The sequence below is a fragment of the Salmo salar genome, unplaced genomic scaffold (assembly GCF_905237065.1).
Source record: "Salmo salar unplaced genomic scaffold, Ssal_v3.1, whole genome shotgun sequence".
Taxonomy (NCBI): Eukaryota; Metazoa; Chordata; class Actinopteri; order Salmoniformes; family Salmonidae; genus Salmo; species Salmo salar.
Window position 1 is genome coordinate 49,827 of NW_025549290.1, and position 19,963 is coordinate 69,789.

A 19,963-nucleotide genomic window follows, 5' to 3' on the forward strand; every position below is an offset into this window, starting at 1 on the left:
CAATTCAAACACAAATTCCATTAAACATTTCAAAACTATTCAATAATAACCAAACCCAAAAACCAAAACGTCATGAGAGCATCTACCCTCCCCTTCCCACCTACAAACCAAAACCCATACACATATCAAATAACCAAAATTAAACACTCACCCTATACTCCCGACCGACGGGGACGCCTCCTCCACTCCTGACGCTCCACCGTCGGCCACCATCCCCTCTCCCCTAGAAACAAAAACTATTCCCGGCACACCCACACTCTGTGTCTTGTGCCCCCCACTCAAATCCACCACCCGGCCCTCCTCCGAACTCAGACCCGAGCACCCCATGCCCCCAAACAGAAAACTTGCTCCTTCCTCCATCCCCCAATCCTGGGCCATGCCTGGGAGGTCCAGCTCTGCCAGGGGTGTAAAGGAACAGGAAGAAGAGGGAGCCCACGAGGGCCCAGCATCCTCTCCCCCTTGCCCTTCCTTCACCACCACCCTTTTACCACCCTTCTTCCTCCTGCTTTCCGGGCGCTCCCCTTCTTAGGTCTCTTTATTGGTGGAGGGCGCAGCCGAGGGAACATTCCTTTCCTCGTCCGTCAACCCCCCCTCGCTTCATTCATATTGTCCGGCAGCCCCCCACCATCTCCCTCAGCTCCTCCACCCGTGATCTCACCTCTTTACTGTCCCCCCACTCCTTCACTCCTTCTCCTACTGGTCCCGCCACCACTGCCTTCTCTTTCTCCTCCCTTTCTGTCTCTTTCTTCTCCACCACCTTCTTCCCTGTCTCCTTCCTTTCTGTCTTTTTCTCCTCCACCACCTTCTTCCCTGTCTCCTTCCTTTCTGTCTCTTTCTCCTCCACCACCTTCTTCCCTGTCTCCTTCCTTTCTGTCTCTTTCTCCTCCACCACCTTCTTCCCTGTCTCCTTCCTTTCTGTCTCTTTCTCCTCCACCACCTTCTTCCCTCTCTCCTTCCTTTCTTTCTCTTTCTCCTCCACCACCTCTGTCTCCTTCCTTTCTATCTCTTTCTTCTCCACCGCCGTCTTCCCAGTCTCCTTCCTTTCTGTCTCTTTCTTCTCCACCACCTTCTTCCCTGTCTCCTTCCTTTCTGTCTCTTTCTTCTCCACCGCCGTCTTCTCTATCTTCTCCCTCTCTGTTTCCTTCTCCGTCGCCTTCTCCACCGCTGTCTTCTCCGACTCCTCCACTCTCTTTTCTCCTTCCTCCTCCTGCTCCTTCTCTCCTTCAGCCGCCTGCTCCTCCTCTCCTTCAGCCTCCCGCCCCTCCGATTCCACCATGTCCACTTCTTCCTTTTCCTCTTCTGCTCCTGCTGTCGTTCTTTCCTTCTCCCGCCGTGCTTCCCTTTCCTCCGTTCCTGTTCCTGGCTCTTTGTCCCCTCCTCTTCTTCCCCCATCCCCGGCTCTCGCTCCCCCCCCAGCTGCAGACGCGTATGACCTCTGACGCGCCGGGCATTCACGCCACAGGTGTGTTAGCATGCCACACCCGTGACATGCCTTCGGCGCGTCACAGTCCCCCGCCCCGTGCTCCGCAGATCCACAATACCTGCACTTCTTTGTGCTGCACGAGGCGAGGATATGACCGTAGGCCATACAACGCCTGCAGAACGGGGGCTGACGTGCATAATACAACGTCCCCCTGTCAGCCCCCAGGGAGAACATCGCCGGCGGATGGAGGTAACCCCCCAACCCCCCAGGGTCCTCCCTGAGGAGTGCCTGGAAACCCCGCCTGCCATTCCAGAACCCCAGGGAGTCCCTGAGGAGCCTTGCCATTGAGACATTGTCCATATAGCGCCCCAAAAAGGCCCTCACGTCCTCATCCTTAACATGTGGATTAAACATGGTCACTGTGACCACCCTGTAGTTGTTCTTCACCAGGCTGGTCACCTGGTAATGGCACAGGGGTCTCTCCTTCTCCACCTCTCTCACCCTCCTCATTACCTTCTCGTACATATCCTCCTTGTGAAACGTCACATCATAAGCACCCTCCATCAAATTCTCTTGGAGGCATAGCACGTCCTTTACTTCAAGTTCCAGGGTCCCCATGAGAATTGTCCTCCCAAAGGTCTCTCTCCCGAACTGCTCCATATCTTTATCCCTCCAAGCAAAACGCACCGTGTTGGCCATGCCTATTCCTGGCACCCCCTTGTAGCGTGCCATTTCCGTCCAGGCTAATGACACGCTTCTTAATAACAAACCAACTCTCTTTCAAAAGAAGCCAAAAAACTGGAAAACAAAAACTATTTTCCTATCAAAACAAAAAAACTACCGCCCTCCTATCTCCGACCTTTTGACTCAGCGAGCTCTGGGGCACCTCGGTACCAAGCTTGATCTGAGCCAAAAGGCCGAGAAGCGATAACCCACAAATTGACCCCTGCACCCGCCGGGCCCCCGGGGGCCTCGGCAGACCTCATCGGTTTGGCAAAAGTTGGCTCCTCCTCACCCAACGCTTCCCTGGTGACAGGCGGGTGTGTTTTTTTTAAAAGTCGCTAATGCGTCGTTAGGTCACTAGCTCTTTAATCCTAGTGCGACTATTTGTTCAATGCCCGGCAAATACACCAGTCATCGTCGGGCTTGAACTCAATTGCCCGAGCGACTACTTTGAGTGGAAAAAATACGCCGGTCGGTCAGCCGGCTTCAAGTCAAACGCCTGAGCAAAAAGTCTCGGCGTCATCTCTGTCAATTTCTCTTGAAACAAGATACCGGGCTCTGCCAGAAGCAAAGCCCTTCCAAAAATACGTTGAACTCGTAAGTGTTCCTCTCCACGGAAGTCTTTAGTAAAAGGCGAAAGGCTTGTGCGTAATGAAGAGAAACCAGAGTCGTATGGAAGTCAGAGGTCGGGGCCCGAGACACACACGGTGCACTCTAGGCCGGGTCCCCGCGGGTGGTCCCCGAACCCACTCTTCCAAGTTTTCGAGGGCTGTGGGTAAAAAGTCACAGACAGACAGACAGACAGACAGACAGACAGACAGACAGATAGACAATCCTGGTGAAGTGATTGTATTTTGGGGGGGGGCTCAAAAACACACACACACACACAATCCTGGTGAAGTGATTGTATTTTTGGGGGGGCTCAAAACACACACACACACACACACACACACAATCCTGGTGAAGTGATTGTATTTTTGGGGGGCTCAAAACACACACACACACACACACACACTCTCCTGGCCAATGTTTTTTTTTTAAAGTAAAATGGCGGAAAACGGGGGACCCCCATGAAGGGGGCTTCGCACTTGTTTCAGTTTGGATGATTCTTCTTTTTCATTCCTTCTCTTCTTCTGCTAGCTGTTTTACATAGCTTGGTGTATTTCTTTTTCCTTGACAATGGGAGAAAAGTGTTGCACCGTTCCCGGAGGTACTGCAATACCGGGTCGATGCGTGGAGCGGACGGAGCAAGCCCCATTTCCGACTCCCTGTTCGAAAAATCCATTTAATATGTAGTCCCCCGATGGGGGACGTATCAGATATTAAACTGATAAGAACAGATTTTTTTTTTTTTTTGAAAAAAATAATTTATTACGTTCTATGCCATTCATTCAATACAAAATCATACCTTTCATACAAAATCAATAGAATGGCATTTTAATTTACAAAACAAAACAAACCAAAAACCCCAAAACAAAACTCAGGGGAGCATCGTCCCTCCCCGTCATCCTACACACTACCTTTCCCTATCTCCCCGTCCCTATTCTAAAATAACCCCAGCCCTAATCCCCCCTTCCATCTCTCCCGTGCAGCGTGCTGCCCCACTTCGTCTCCTCCCTCTTCATCCTACCCCTCAAATCTGCTTCCACCCTCCTCACTATTCCTTCCACCCCCCAATCTCTCCCTGTCTTGACCATGTTCTGCCTGGCTTCCCACAGCCCTCGCTTAAAGAGGCTCATGAGAAGCCAGAGCAGAAACCTATCCCTATCCGTGCCCCTCGCTCTCCCTACACCTCTCTCTAACCTAGCCCACGTCAAAACAAAATCACCTCTAACCCTTCCTAACAACACCCGTGCCTTTGCCCATACTACTCCGGCAATGGCACAGTCCCAAAAGACATGGCGCACAGTCTCCTCCCTGCCACAAGAAAGTCTTGGGCAGGTGGGGGATCGCGCCAAGCTATGCCGATACATGGTGGAGCGTACCGGCAAACACTTGTGGAGGCTCAACCAATTCAGGTCCTTGAGCCTGTTGTCCAGGCCCCGCGCCTGCACTCCCTCCCAGACCGCCGCCGGGATGCCCACTACAGGTGCCGGACTTACTGCCCGTCTAACCTCCTCGTACAGGTGCCTGTGATCTAAACCTACTCGGGCGACTTCAACCTCGGGGTGCGCACGCAGCCACTTGGCCGCATGGCCAAAGTGCCACGGCAGCTGTTCCGCCCGAGGACCCGTGTTAGACCACACCATTACGCTTCTCGCCTGATACGAGAAGAACACCCGCAGGAGGTAACCGGACGGGTGTAGTACCGGCTGAGCAAGCTCCGTTAACAGAAAATAAACAAAAATTGCGTCCAGCTTGAGGGGGAGATGTGGTACCCCCCTACCTCCCTCCCCGATGGGACAGATCATGCGTGCCCTGGCGACCCACTCGTACCTGCCACCCCACATGAACTGAAACACTAGCCTCACTAGAGGCCTCCTCAGACAAGCCGGCAATGGGTAGATGTACGCCAAATACAAAAGAGATGGCAGTACATCCACCTTGAGAACCAGGACCTTGCCTAAAAAGGACAAAGACCTAGCCCTCCACATCGCTAGCTTCCTCTGTACCACTGTGATGCCCATGTTCCAGTTCAGCGTCGCTGAGCCGGAGGTCTCAAAGTGGACCCCGAGAACCCTCAGGGCCCCGTTACAGAGAGATAACCCTCCGGGCACATCCGTCCTACCACTCCATCTTCCGAAAAATTTAACGGAAGACTTCGCGTGGTTCAGAACCGCCCCCGACGCTCGGGTGAAGTCCCCAATAATGGCAAGGGACCTTGTCAAGCACGAGTCCTTGCAAAGCAGCAAGGAGGTGTCGTCGGCGTACTGTGTCAACTTGACACGGAGACCGCCACTTCCAGGGATCAGCAAGCCCTCCACCCCTGTGTCTGCCCTAATGGCAGCCCCCAGAGGCTCCATGTACAGAACGAAGAGGAGAGCCGAGAGCGGGCATCCCTGCCTGACCCCAGACGAGAGGTCAAAAACGTCACCTAAGTGACTGTTAACGCTAACCCGGCACCCCGCTCCGACATATAAAGTACGGATCCATCCTATAAACTTCTCCCCAAATCCTAATCTGCCTAACACCCTGAATAGAAAGGATCTATTCACACGATCAAAGGCTTTCGCCTGATCAAGCGCTGCTACCATTAAAGGCAGCCCTCTATCTTCTACCCAAGCGATGGAGTCCCTGATCAACTGTAGGTTCCACCTAATAGAGCGTCCCTCTACCCCACACGTCTGATCCTCGTGGACGACGTAGGGAAGGGCTGTGCGCAACCGGTCTGCTAAAACCTTTGCAAGTAGCTTGTAATCTACGCACAGCATGGTCAACGGCCGCCAGTTGCCAAGGTCAGTTGCTTCCCCCTTCTTATAAAGAAGTGACAGCACACCGACCGCCATTGATCCCCCGGGACCCCCGTCTCAAGGATGGCCTTCAAGACTTCGAGGACCACTGGTCCAAGTATACCCCAAAACTTGAGGTAAAACTCTGCCGGCAGCCCATCCATCCCAGGCACCTTCCCTTTTCCCATCCTCCTGAGAGCGCTCTCAACCTCCTCGAGGGAGATCTGAGCCTCCATCACATCTCTAATGTCCTCCGGCAATCGCCGGGACAAGTGTTCTAAAAACACATTTCCCTGCTCTACATCTATTACCCTCTCTTTAAATAAACCTCGGAAATGATCAGTTGTCACCCTGACCATTTCCTCCGGTTTTCTAACTATGCTACCATCTTCTTTCCTCACCCCATGCATTATCTTCCTACTCTGTCTGCCCCTAACCGACTTAAAGAACATAGCGGAACAAGTCTCATTATGTTCTAGAAAGCCATTATGCGCACGCTCCAGGAAAGCTCGAGCCTTCCGCTCCTGCAGCTCCCTGAGCTGCGCCTTCAGGTCAGTGGATCTCTCCCAGTCAATCGACCCGCCGAGGTTGCCTGCCTCGTACTCGAGTTCGAGCAACCTTTGGATAGGATCCTTCTCCCTCCTTTCCTCCCTTTTTTTCCTCTTACAATATCCTATTATAAAAGCCCTAATCCTTACCTTAACTAAATCCCACCACTCTAACACCCCCTCACACATGGACCGGAGGCCTTCAAGCCCCCGAAAGAAACCAAAAAAGGTGTCAACGAAAACTTGCTCCTCCAGCACATCCCGATCTAATTTCCAGTACCCCCTACCGAAGAGGCAGACTGGCGACCCCACCTGCAGGAGCACCCCGTCGTGATCCGAGAAGAACACAGGCAACAGCCGCCCAGACAACTGACCCAAAGACCTAGATAGGAAAATGTAGTCGAGCCTCCGCGCAACCCCCCGGGAGTTGCGCCATGTGGAACCAGCCATTGTCGGAGTAGAGTGCAGGCCTCCATCAACCAGACCATGGCAAGCCATTAGCCCGGTGATGGCGCCTGCACTACTATCCCCCGCTAACCCTAAATCTATATTAAAATCCCCCCCTATCACTAAGTGCCTATTTGTAACACACAGGGGCGTCAGACAGTCCACCATCTCCCTCCTGTCTGCCGCCACCTGCGGCCCATACACCACCACTAACCTATACCTACTATCCCTAAAAGTGACATCCACCCCCATAACCCTCCCTTGCATCACAACAAACGTGCCCTCCACCTTCACCTCCCTATTCCCAAACAAAATCCCCACCCCCGTAGAGTGAACCCCACCTATACCCCAATACGACTCCCCCTTATCCCACTCCCTACTAAACCTTTTGACATCCCCTCCATCCCTCAGGTGAACCTCCTGTAAAAAACAAACATCAAAACCCACCCCTTCCAAGAAACTAAAAACCGCCCTCCTCTTAACAAAATCCCTCAAACCCCTTACATTTAAACTAAAAAAATTAACAGAAATTTGTAATTTAAAAACAAAACCCTTATTTCAATACACTTAAACCCCAAAATAACAACAAAAAAAACAGGAGACTCACCCGATGCTCCCCTGCTTCTCCTCATCCGGCGGGGACGTCTTCTCCTCTCCTGACGTCCCCCCGTCCTCCTCCATCTCTCCAACCCAGGATGCAGGCATGGTGTTAGGCCTTGGAGTGCCCTGCATCCTGGGTTCCCCACCAACACCCTCCGTTCCTCTCTCCCTGTAGGCTGCTGGACTGAGGTCTAGAGCAGGGGACCCCAACTCCCCAAGCAGGAGCTGAGATCCCCCCTCAGACACCCAGCCCAGCTCCACTCCCTGGGAGTCTCCCTCCGCCAGATGTTGAGGGCCCGAGGAAAACAGCGAGGACAAGGGCGTCCTTACCTCCCCCATCCCTCGCTTGCCCCCCTCCCCCCCCTCACAGCCTGTCGAGCCGCTCCTCCTCTTCCCTTTCTTCTTTTGCGTTGGAGGTATCGGGGAGACACCACTCCCCCTCCCTGCCAGCTCCTCCACCATCCCCCTCATCTCTTCAATGAGGGCGCTTGACATACTGTCCCCCCACTCCTTCACTCCTCCTTTCTTCTCAGCTCCTTCTTCTGGTCCCATCTCCTCCATTTCCGTCGCCGTTCCCTCCTCCACCTCCGCTCTCTCTACTGTCCCAGTCTCCTTCTCCTCTTCTCCTTCACCTCCTTCCACCGCCTTCCCCTCCTCTCCTTTTGTTCCAGCCTTCTTTTGTCCTTGCCTCTCTCCTCTCGCAGCCTCCTTCCTCCCGTCCTCTTCCCGTCCAGTCTTTTCCCCTGTGCCATCACTGTCTTCCGGTCCCTTTCTTTCTCTTCTTCCTCCATCCCCCGTTCCCCCTCCAGCTGCAGACGCGCATCGACCTTTGACGAGCCGGGCAATCACGCCACAGGTGTGTTGACGAGCCACACCCGTGGCAAGCCTTGGGCTCGTCACAATCCTTGGCCTCGTGCTCTCCCGACCCACAGAACCTGCACTTTCTGGTGTTGCACGAGGCCAGGATATGACCGTAGGCCATACAACGCCTGCAGAACGGAGGCTGACGGGCATAAAACAATGTCCCCCTGTCAGCCCCCAGGGAGAACATCGCCGGGGGATGGAGGTAGCCACCCAAACCCTTCGGGTCCTCCCTGAGAAGGACCTGGAACCCTCTCCTCCCGTTCCAGAATCCCAGGGAGTCCCTGAGGTGCCTCGCTGAGGAGACATTATCAACATATCTCCCCAGAAAGGCCCTCACCTCCTCATCCTTTACATGTGGGTTATACATAGTGACGGTGACCACCCTGAAATTGTTCTTAGCCAGGCTGGTCACCTCGTAATGGCACAGGGGTCCTTCTTTCCCAACCTCTCTTGCCTTCCTTAGTACCTCTTCATGCTTCTCTTCTTTGTGCAGTGTCACGTCAAAAGCTCCCTCCATGGGATTCGCTTGGAGGCATAGCACGTCCTTCACTTCCAACTTCAGGATCCCCATTAAAATGGTTCTCCCGAATGTCTCTCTTCCAAACTGTTCCATTCCTTTATTCCTCCAAGCGAATCTCACCGTATTTGCCATCCCGGTACCAGGCATCACCTTGTTGGAAGAGTAGCGTGCCATTTCCGTCCTGGACAATGACACGCTCCTCAAAAACCAAAAATGCTCTCTTAAAAGAAGCCCAAAAAATAAAGTAGCAAAAATGGAAAAAGTTTTTCACTCAACAAAAAAAAACTATCGCCCTCCTACCTCCGACCTTCTGACTCAGCGAGCTCTGGGGCACCTCGGTACCAAGCTTGATCTGAGCCAAAAGGCCGAGAAGCGATAACCCACAAATTGACCCCTGCACCCGCCGGGCCCCCGGGGGCCTCGGCAGACCTCATCGGTTTGGCAAAAGTTGGCTCCTCCTCACCCAACGCTTCCCTGGTGACAGGCGGGTGTGTTTTTTTTTAAAAGTCGCTAATGCGTCGTTAGGTCACTAGCTCTTTAATCCTAGTGCGACTATTTGTTCAATGCCCGGCAAATACACCAGTCATCGTCGGGCTTGAACTCAATTGCCCGAGCGACTACTTTGAGTGGAAAAAATACGCCGGTCGGTCAGCCGGCTTCAAGTCAAACGCCTGAGCAAAAAGTCTCGGCGTCATCTCTGTCAATTTCTCTTGAAACAAGATACCGGGCTCTGCCAGAAGCAAAGCCCTTCCAAAAATACGTTGAACTCGTAAGTGTTCCTCTCCACGGAAGTCTTTAGTAAAAGGCGAAAGGCTTGTGCGTAATGAAGAGAAACCAGAGTCGTATGGAAGTCAGAGGTCGGGGCCCGAGACACACACGGTGCACTCTAGGCCGGGTCCTCGCAGGTGGTCCCCGAACCCACTCTTCCAAGTTTTCGAGGGCTGTGGGTAAAAAGTCACAGACAGACAGACAGACAGACAGACAGACAGACAGACAGACAGACAGACAGACAGACAGACAGATAGACAATCCTGGTGAAGTGATTGTATTTTTTTTGGGGGGCTCAAAACACACACACACACACAATCCTGGTGAAGTGATTGTATTTTTGGGGGGGCTCAAAACACACACACACACACACACACACACACAATCCTGGTGAAGTGATTGTATTTTTTGGGGGCTCAAAAACACACACACACACACACACACACACACACACACACACACACACACACACACTCTCCTGGCCAATGTTTTTTTATTTTTTTTTTTTTTTAAGTAAAATGGCGGAAAACGGGGGACCCCCATGAAGGGGGCTTCGCACTTGTTTCAGTTTGGATGATTCTTCTTTTTCATTCCTTCTCTTCTTCTGCTAGCTGTTTTACATAGCTTGGTGTATTTCTTTTCCTTGACAATGGGAGAAAAGTGTTGCACCGTTCCCGGAGGTACTGCAATACCGGGTCGATGCGTGGAGCGGACGGAGCAAGCCCCATTTCCGACTCCCTGTTCGAAAAATCCATTTAATATGTAGTCCCCCGATGGGGACGTATCAGATATTAAACTGATAAGAACAGATATTTTTTTATTTTTTTTTATTTAACCAAACCATTCATTGTAAACACTTTACATTTCCCAAAATACTGGACATTTCAAAACCGGGACATGGAAAAAAACCACATAATCAAGCAAACAGTACATACACTTTGGCCAACCACTGCAACAAGGCCTCTTACTCATAAAGGTACTTCCAGCGTTCCTTAGAGGCATGGAAGCCATATTTGTCCACATCGAAATCAAACCTTTTCCTCAGGTCAGCTCTAACCCTACTTACCACTCCACCCACTCCCCAGTCCACATTGGATTTAACCAAAACCGCCCTTGAATCCCACAGAGCTACCTTCCCCAAGGAAATCAAGAGCCAGATTAAAAAGGATCCCCTCCCGCTCCTGATCCCCAAACCCCTCCTCAACATAATTGCATCAAAGGATAGAATCCCCAGCATCTGGAAGAAGGAGCCCAAATCCCCCAAACCCTCCTGGCAAAGGAGCACTCCCAAAAAGTGTGACGGAGCGTCTCCTCGCCTTCACACCCTTCCCTTGGGCATATCTTGACCTTTGACAGGCCGTGCCTGTAAAGGACCTCCCTAACTGGCAGACGCCCATGTATACACAACCAATTTAGATCCTTCAACCTGTTAGAGAGACCCTTTTGCTGAATTGCCTGCCATACCACCGGCCCTACCCCATAGACACCGACAGGACCCCGCTTAGCCACCAAGGTCCTGTATAAAGCCCTGTGGTCCATGCAGAGCAGACCCTCCTGGCACTCAGTGTGCCTTCTGCTCCACTTCACCGCATGTTCAAAATGAGCCGGGAGGGATTCCGCCTTAGGTCGAGAGTTGTCCCAGGCTATCAACCTCCGCAGAGGGAAAGATAGCCAAAACAAAGCAAAAGCCTTGTAACCATGGTTACAAGGGTTAACCAGACTTTTACATATTGAAGAAAAGAAAATAGTGTCTAACTTCAGAGGGATGTCAGGAACTCCCCTTCCTCCCTCCTCCACTGATTGCACCATCCAGTCCCTTTTTATATACTCATAGCCCCCCCAAACAAAAGAAAAAATGGTTCGCACTAAATCCTTCCTGTAACGAGGAGGTAAAGGAAAAACATAGGCCAAATAAACCAAGGACGGAAGAATGTCTGCTTTAATGACTAGAACCCGTCCACTCATAGAGAGCCGACGAGCTTTCCAGAGGCCCACCTTGGTGCGCACTTTCGCGATCCTCTGCCCCCAGTTAATTCCCTCACTACCTGTCACTTCAAAATCCACTCCCAGGACCCTCATAGGCCCCGAGCAGAGCGGGAGGCCACTGAGGCCTTCCTCTCTCCCTGCCCATGGTCCAAAAAACTTGACTGAGGATTTCCCCAGGTTGACCCCTAGCCCCGGATGCCAGTCCGAACTCCCCCAGGACCTCCACCGCCCTGGCGACACTCCCCTCGGATGTCAGAAACAAAGTCATGTCGTCCGCATACTGGGAGATCTTGACCTCTGAAGAGCCCCCACCAGGGGGCCGGAGGCCCCTAATACGTGCATCTGCCCGAATGGCTGCTGCCAGCGGCTCCATGTACAACACAAAGAGCAGTGGAGACAACGGGCAGCCTTGACGTACTCCCAGTCTGCTGAGGAACCACCTCTCCTGCATGCCCATTTACCAAAACCCTACTTCCCACTGCAGTGTATAGAATCTCCACCCACCTCATAAACCCAGCCCCAAAACCCATCCTTTCCAACACTGAAAAGAGGAACCCATGGTGCACCTTATCAAAAGCTTTTTCCATGTCTAAGCCCACCAACATGAGGTGCACCCCTCTGTCCTGGGCCCAAGCAATACAGTCCCTCACCAGACTCAGGTTCCATTGTATGGACCTCCCCTCCACCCCACAGGTCTGGTCCTCATGTATGACATGGGGCAGAGCCTTCCTTAGGCGGCCCGCAAGGACACGGGCTACCACCTTATAGTCTGCACACAGTAGCGTAATGGGCCTGTAATTCCCCAGGTTATCCCTTTCCCCTTTCTTGTAAAGCAGCGTCAAAATCCCCTCCCTCATTGAAGACCCCAGGAGCCCTGAATCATATACCGCCTTATCTACCAACAGAAAATCTCTGCCCAAAATCTCCCAAAAGGTAACATAAAACTCCCGGGGAAGCCCATCGCAACCTGGCACTTTGTTGGTTGGTAAACCCCGCAAGCAGCCTCAACCTCGAAAGGGCGATCGAGTTCAGAGGCTTCCTCCGGGGGAACCTTTTCCCTCAAAAACCCCAGAAAGACGTGTTCTTTCGACCCATCTATGTCCTTTTCCCTAAAGGACTCTTGGTAGAAAGATGACGCTGCTTCCACCATCCCCTTTGGGTCCGATACCATTCCCCCCTTTTCTGTTCGCAGCTGAGCAATAACTGCTTTGGCATGGGCAGCTTTTACCTGTTTGAAAAAATATGAACTGCTAGCCTCACCAAACTCGAACTTATCTCGTTGACACCTAAAGAGAAAGTCCCTGGCCTTACCCTGAAAATACAGGCCCAACTTACTTTTTAAAACCTCCATCCTCTCCACATCCCTCCCCTCACCCTTATTCTCGGCTGACACCAAAGCAGTCAGCTCCCCCTGAAGCCGCCGAAAAACCTCCCTGTCTGCTCGGGCCTTAGCGACACAGTGCGAAATAGCCAGGGTGCGCACATTGCGCTCTACGCACTCCCACCATTCAACTAGGGAGCCAAAAAGGCTTGAGGTCCCCCATAGCTCATAATGGGATCTAAAAGCCTCCCTAAAGGAAAGATCCGCCAAAATTTGGGAATTTAATTTCCAAAACCCTCTTCCAAATATTGGCACGTCTACCGAGAACACTACCTGGACTTGGCAATGGTCAGAAAACCAGACCGGAGAAACAGTGACTTGCGATATTGGCACAGATACAGGTAAAAAAATGAAATCTATACGACTACGGGAACCCCTTGAATTTGCCCATGTCATACCCTCCCCCTTGGGGTCGCAGACTCTGAAGGAGTCCCTAAAAGAAAAATCTTTAACCACAGAAACCAAATAGGGAAGGCTAAAGTCCCCCGTACCTTCGAAAGAGACATTGAAATCCCCCCCAAAACCACAGTTCGGTTAGTAACACAAATATCTGGCAGAGCCAAAAAAGATCTTTCCTACCTCGAGGCTCTGCAGGTGCATAAATGTTAATAAAACGAAACTTCGCCCCCTCCAATCTGCATCAACCACTAAAACCCTCCCCTGTATAACAGAAAAGGAACCCACCACACAAAAGTCCCTATCCCCAAACAAAATCCCCACCCCAGAGGAGTGCACCCCCCCTATCCCCCATCTGGACTCTCCCTTCGCCCACTCCTTGGAAAAAACAGGAACATCCCCATATCCCTTAAATGAACTTCTTGTAGAAAACAAACCTGGAAGGAGACACAGGAAAGGTACTGAAACACCCCTCCTCTCTTCCCCATATCCCTTAATCCCCTTACATTCACTGTTATTACTGTGAAAAGTGCCATAAGAAATAAACAAGGAAATAAGCAAGATCACCCAGCGTCTCCATACAGTCTGTCAGATAGGAGCCTCCCCCATCCCGCTGTCACTCACCCCTTCCAGGTACCGGTCACTGTTCGGCGTGCCTGGTGCCACGAAAGAGCGTTCAGGGCTGGAAAAGTTCACACAGGCTGATACCTGTCCGCAGACCAACGACTCTTCCCCAGGACTGGAAGTGTGGTCTCCCCCTGACAGTACCTGTGCACAGTCCATTGAGGCCTCCTCAGGATTGGTGTCCATCTCCGTGGTGCCTGTCCCAGGAAGCGCAGGAACCAAGCAGATCCCCTGGACCTGCTCCCTAGACCTCCCCACCGAGGCTTCAGAGGCTGCTAATGCAGGAACCTTCAAGATAACAGAATCCTGTGTCTCGGCCCCCACATCTGACCCTTCATCCCCGGTATCAGGATTCAGCACTGTGAACCGGTTGGAGATGGCCACCAAAGGCCTCCTGTGTTCTTCCATCGCTACCCGACCAGCGACCCTCCTCCTCTTCTTTCTTTTCCCCTTGTACACCTTCCCGGACTCTCCATTGTCTGAAGATGCCGATCCAGTCGACTCGCCCCCCGAAGACGACCTCATCTTCCGCGAGAGGGTTCGGGTAGCCGAGTCGTCTGACATCTCACTCAGTATACTATCCTCCCAGGCTCCCGTCAGCAGTTCCATCTCCTCCACAGTCCCCTTCGGACTGCCCTCCTTTACTGTACTTTCCCCTGGGGCTTTCGCCACCTCCTCTGCTGCCGCTCGGATTTCCTCAAGGACCTCCTCTATTGGCCGGAGGGGAGAGCCCGCAGCACCTTCCTCGGGGCCATCACCGGCTGCCTCCGCATAGGTCCGTTGCCTATTTGGACAGTCTTTAAACAAGTGGCCCTGCTTCCCACAGCCATTGCATACTCGAGCCTCCCTGCAGTTGGCTGCCCCGTGACCTGGTTTCCCGCAGTTTCTGCACTTCAGCAGATTGCACCCCGTGGCCAAATGACCGAAGCTACGGCAGTGCCTGCAAAAACTTGGTTGGCCTGAATAAAAAAGGTACCCCCGGTCCACTCCAATGGAGAAATAGGCTGGTGGGTGCACCAACTTATCTGCTCCTTCCGGATCTCTGTTCAGTGCGACACGGAATTGCCTCCTCCCTGACCAGATCCCATACCCGTCCCTTAGGTACCGCACCCCGGGACTCACTTTCCCAAACCGGCCTAGGAACGCCACGATGCTGTCATCCCCCACATAGGGATTGTAGATATGCACGGTAATCACCTTTAGATCCAACCGGCACAAGGGGACAACCTGAAAGTTTGAGAATGGCTCACTGGCTTCCTTCTCTTTGCAGGTGTCCATACACCGCCTGTACAAGGCCTCGCCATTTAGAGACAGGTCGTAGCCCTCCGCCGCCATGTTCCGCTGCAAGCAGAAAACTTGCCCTGGGTCCACCTTTAACCCTTCAATGATCACCGTCCTGATGAACCATTCTCTATTGCCAATTTGCTTGCCCTTGTTCTTCCAAACGAACTGCAACGTATTGCGCAGTCCAGCCCCTCTGGCTGACTGTGGATCCTGCCCTCCGGCCATCGGCTTTGGACTAAGAGTGTTATGGCACCTCGGTACCCAACCTGATCTTAGCCAAAAGGCCGAGAAGCGATAACCCACAAATTGACCCCTGCACCCGCCGGGCCCCGGGGCCTCGGCAGACCTCATCGGTTTGGCAAAAGTTGGCTCCTCCTCACCCAACGCTTCCCTGGTGACAGGCGGGTGTGTTTTTTTTAAAAAGTCGCTAATGCGTCGTTAGGTCACTAGCTCTTTAATCCTAGTGCGACTATTTGTTCAATGCCCGGCAAATACACCAGTCATCGTCGGGCTTGAACTCAATTGCCCGAGCGACTACTTTGAGTGGAAAAAATACGCCCGGTCGGTCAGCCGGCTTCAAGTCAAACGCCTGAGCAAAAGTCTCGGCGTCATCTCTGTCAATTTCTCTTGAAACAAGATACCGGGCTCTGCCAGAAGCAAAGCCCTTCCAAAAATACGTTGAACTCGTAAGTGTTCCTCTCCACGGAAGTCTTTAGTAAAAGGCGAAAGGCTTGTGCGTAATGAAGAGAAACCAGAGTCGTATGGAAGTCAGAGGTCGGGGCCCGAGACACACACGGTGCACTCTAGGCCGGGTCCCCGCGGGTGGTCCCCGAACCCACTCTTCCAAGTTTTCGAGGGCTGTGGGTAAAAAGTCACAGACAGACAGACAGACAGACAGACAGACAGACAGACAGACAGACAGATAGACAGATAGACAGATAGACAATCCTGGTGAAGTGATTGTATTTTTGGGGGGGCTCAAAACACACACACACACACAATCCTGGTGAAGTGATTGTATTTTTTTGGGGGGCTCAAAAACACACACACACACACACACACACACACACAATCCTGGTGAAGTGATTGTATTTTTGGGGGGGCTCAAAACACACCACACACACACACACACACACACACACACACACACACACACACACACACACACACACACACAATCCTGGTGAAGTGATTGTATTTTTGGGGGGCTCAAAAACACACACACACACACACACACACACACACACACACACACACACTCTCCTGGCCAATGTTTTTTTTTTTTAAAGTAAAATGGCGGGAAAACGGGGGACCCCCATGAAGGGGGCTTCGCACTTGTTTCAGTTTGGATGATTCTTCTTTTTTCATTCCTTCTCTTCTTCTGCTAGCTGTTTTACATAGCTTGGTGTATTTCTTTTTCCTTGACAATGGGAGAAAAGTGTTGCACCGTTCCCGGAGGTACTGCAATACCGGGTCGATGCGTGGAGCGGACGGAGCAAGCCCCATTTCCGACTCCCTGTTCGAAAAATCCATTTAATATGTAGTCCCCCGATGGGGGACGTATCAGATATTAAACTGATAAGAACAGATTTTTTTTTTTAGAAAAAATAATTTATTACAATCAATACCATTCATACCATACAAATCAAAATTTTCATTCAAACTAAATCAATCATGGTATTTTTAATTCACAAAACAAATGAAACCCCAAACAAAAACTCAGGGGAGCATCATCCCTCCCCGTCATCCTAAACACTAACTTTCCCTATCTTCCCGTCCCTAATCTAAAATAACCCCAGCCCTAATCCCCCCTTCCATCTCTCCCGGGCAGCATGCTGCCCCCACTTCGTCTCCTCCCTCTTCATCCTCCCCCTCAAATCTCCTTCCACCCTCCTCACTATTCCTTCCACCCCCAATCTCTCCCTGTCTTGACCATGTTCTGCCTGGCTTCCCACAGCCCTCGCTTAAAGAGGCTCATGAGAAGCCAGAGCAGAAACCTATCCCTATCCGTCCCCCTCGCTCTCCCTACACCTCTCTCTAACCTAGCCCAAGTCAAAACAAAATCCCCTCTAACCCTTCCTAACAACACCCGTGCCTTTGCCCATACTACTCCGGCAATGGCACAGTCCCAAAAGACATGGCGCACAGTCTCCTCCCTGCCACAAGAAGGTCTTGGACAGGTGGGGGATCGCGCCAAGCTATGCCGGTACATGGTGGAGCGTACCGGCAAACACTTGTGGAGGCTCAACCAATTCAGGTCCTTGAGCCTGTTGTCTAGACCCCGCGCCTGCACTCCCTCCCAGACCACCGCCGGGATGCCCATCACAGGTGCTGGACTTACTGCCCGCCTGACCTCCTCGTACAGGTGCCTGTGGTCTAAACCTACTCGGGCGACTTCAACCTCGGGGTGTGCACGCAGCCACTTGGCCGCATGGCCAAAGTGCCACGGCAGCTGTTCCGCCCGAGGACCCGTGTTAGACCACACCATTACGCTTCTCGCCTGATACGAGAAGAACACCCGCAGGAGGTAACCGGACGGGTGTAGTACTGGCTGAGCAAGCTCCGTCAACAGAAAAGAAACAAAAATTGCGTCCAGCTTGAGGGGGAGATGTGGTACCCCCTACCTCCCTCCCCGATGGGACAGATCATGCGTGCCCTGGCGACCCACTCGTACCTGCCACCCCACATGAACTGAAACACCAGCCTCACTAGATGCCTCCGAAGACAAGCCGGCAATGGGTAGATGTACGCCAAGTACAATAGAGATGGCAATACATCCACCTTGAGAACCAGGACCTTGCCTAAAAAGGACAACGACCTAGCCCTCCACATCGCTAGCTTCCTCTGTACCACTGCGATGCCCATGTTCCAGTTCAGCGTCGCTGAGCCGGAGGTCTCAAAATGGACCCCGAGTATCCTCAGGGCCCCGTTACAGAGAGATAACCCTCCGGGCACATCCGTCCTACCACTCCATCTTCCGAAAAACTTAACGGAAGACTTCGCGTGGTTAAGAACCGCCCCCGACGCTCGGGTGAAATCCCCAATAATGGCAAGGGACCTTGTCAGGCACGAGTCCTTGCAAAGCAGCAAGGATGTGTCGTCGGCATACTGTGTCAACTTGACACGGAGACCGCCACTTCCAGGGATCAGCAAGCCCTCCACCCCTGTGTCTGCCCTAATGGCAGCCCCCAGAGGCTCCATGTACAGAACGAAGAGGAGAGCCGAGAGCGGGCATCCCTGCCTAACCCCAGACGAGAGGTCAAAAACGTCACCTAAGTGACTGTTTACGCTAACTCGGCACCCTGCCCCGACATATAATGTACGGATCCATCCTATAAACTTCTCCCCAAATCCTAATCTACCTAACACCCTGAATAGAAAGGATCTATTCACGCGATCAAAGGCTTTCGCCTGATCTAGCGCTGCTACCATTAAAGGCAGTCCCCTATCTTCTACCCAAGCGATGGAGTCCCTGATCAACTGTAGGTTCCATCTGATCGAGCGCCCCTCTACCCCGCACGTCTGATCCTCATGGACGACGTAGGGAAGGGCTGTGCGTAACCGGTCTGCTAAAACCTTTGCAAGTAGCTTGTAATCTACGCACAGCATGGTCAACGGCCGCCAGTTGCCAAGGTCAGTTGCTTCCCCCTTCTTATAAAGAAGTGACAGCACACCGACCGCCATTGATCCCCCCGGGACCCCCGTCTCAAGGATGGCCTTCAAGACTTCGAGGACCACTGGTCCAAGTATACCCCAAAACTTGAGGTAAAACTCGGCCGGCAGCCCATCCATCCCAGGCACCTTCCCTTTTCCCATCCTCCTGAGAGCACTCTCAACCTCTTCGAGGGAGATCTGAGCCTCCATCACATCTCTAATGTCCTCCGGCAATCGCCGGGACAAGTGTTCTAAAAACACATTTCCCTGCTCTACATCTATTACCCTCTCTTTAAATAAACCTCGGAAATGATCAGTTGTTACCCTGACCATTTCCTCCGGTTTTCTAACTATGCTACCATCTTCTTTCCTCACCCCATGCATTATCTTCCTACTCTGTCTGGCCCTAACCGACTTAAAGAACATAGCGGAACAAGTCTCATTATGTTCTAGAAAGCCATTATGCGCACGCTCCAGGAAAGCTCGAGCCTTCCGCTCCTGCAGCTCCCTGAGCTGCGCCTTCAGGTCAGTGGATCTCTCCCAGTCAAACGACCCGCCGAGGTTGCCTGCCTCGTACTCGAGTTCGAGCAACCTTTGGATACGATCCACCTCCCTCCTTTCCTCCCTTTTTTTCCTCTTACAATATCCTATTATAAAAGCCCTAATCCTTACCTTAACTAAATCCCACCACTCTAACACCCCTCGCACATGGACCGGAGGCCTTCAAGCCCCGAAAGAAACCAAAAAAGGTGTCAACGAAAGCTTGCTCCTCCAGCACATCCCGATCTAATTTCCAGTACCCCCTACCGAAGAGGCAGACTGGCGACCCCACCTGCAGGAGCACCCCGTCGTGATCTGAGAAGGACACAGGCAACAGCCGCCCAGACAACTGACCCAAAGACCTAGATAGGAAAATGTAGTCGAGCCTCCGCGCAACCCCCCGGGAGTTGCGCCATGTGGGACCAGCCATTGTCGGAGTAGAGTGCAGGCCTCCATCAACCAGACCATGGCAAGCCATTAGCCCGGTGATGGCGCCTGCACTACTATCTCCCCCTACCCCTAAATCTATATTAAAATCCCCCCCTATCACTAAGTGCCTATTTGTAACACACAGGGGCGTCAGACAGTCCACCATCTCCCTCCTGTCTGCCGCCACCTGTGGCCCATACACCACCACTAACCTATACCTACTATCCCTAAAAGTGACATCCACCCCCAACACCCTCCCCTGCATTACAACAAAAGATCCCTCCACCTTCACCTCCCTATTCCCAAACAAAATCCCCACCCCTGTAGAATGCACCCCACCTATACCCCAAACTGACTCCCCCTTACCCCACTCCCTACTAAACCTGA

General features: G+C 52.4%; 4 non-coding genes and 2 pseudogenes across 4 annotated transcripts; all 6 read right to left on the reverse strand.

Moving 5' to 3' along the window:
• Window positions 1–2,700: 2,700 nt before the first annotated feature.
• Window positions 2,701–2,817, reverse strand: LOC123736359 (U5 spliceosomal RNA). The gene has a single exon (XR_006766075.1). It is a non-coding gene; the product is annotated as a U5 spliceosomal RNA (small nuclear RNA).
• Window positions 2,818–3,334: 517 nt separating this feature from the next.
• Window positions 3,335–3,514, reverse strand: LOC123736350 (uncharacterized; annotated as a pseudogene).
• Window positions 3,515–9,240: 5,726 nt separating this feature from the next.
• LOC123736360 (U5 spliceosomal RNA) lies at window positions 9,241–9,357 on the reverse strand. Its single transcript, XR_006766076.1, has one exon. It is a non-coding gene; the product is annotated as a U5 spliceosomal RNA (small nuclear RNA).
• Window positions 9,358–9,940: 583 nt separating this feature from the next.
• Window positions 9,941–10,126, reverse strand: LOC123736346 (U2 spliceosomal RNA). Its single transcript, XR_006766067.1, has one exon. It is a non-coding gene; the product is annotated as a U2 spliceosomal RNA (small nuclear RNA).
• Window positions 10,127–15,596: 5,470 nt separating this feature from the next.
• Window positions 15,597–15,713, reverse strand: LOC123736362 (U5 spliceosomal RNA). Its single transcript, XR_006766077.1, has one exon. It is a non-coding gene; the product is annotated as a U5 spliceosomal RNA (small nuclear RNA).
• A 676-nt stretch (window positions 15,714–16,389) lies between these two features.
• On the reverse strand, window positions 16,390–16,565 carry LOC123736369 (uncharacterized; annotated as a pseudogene).
• Between the last annotated feature and the right edge of the window lie 3,398 nt (window positions 16,566–19,963).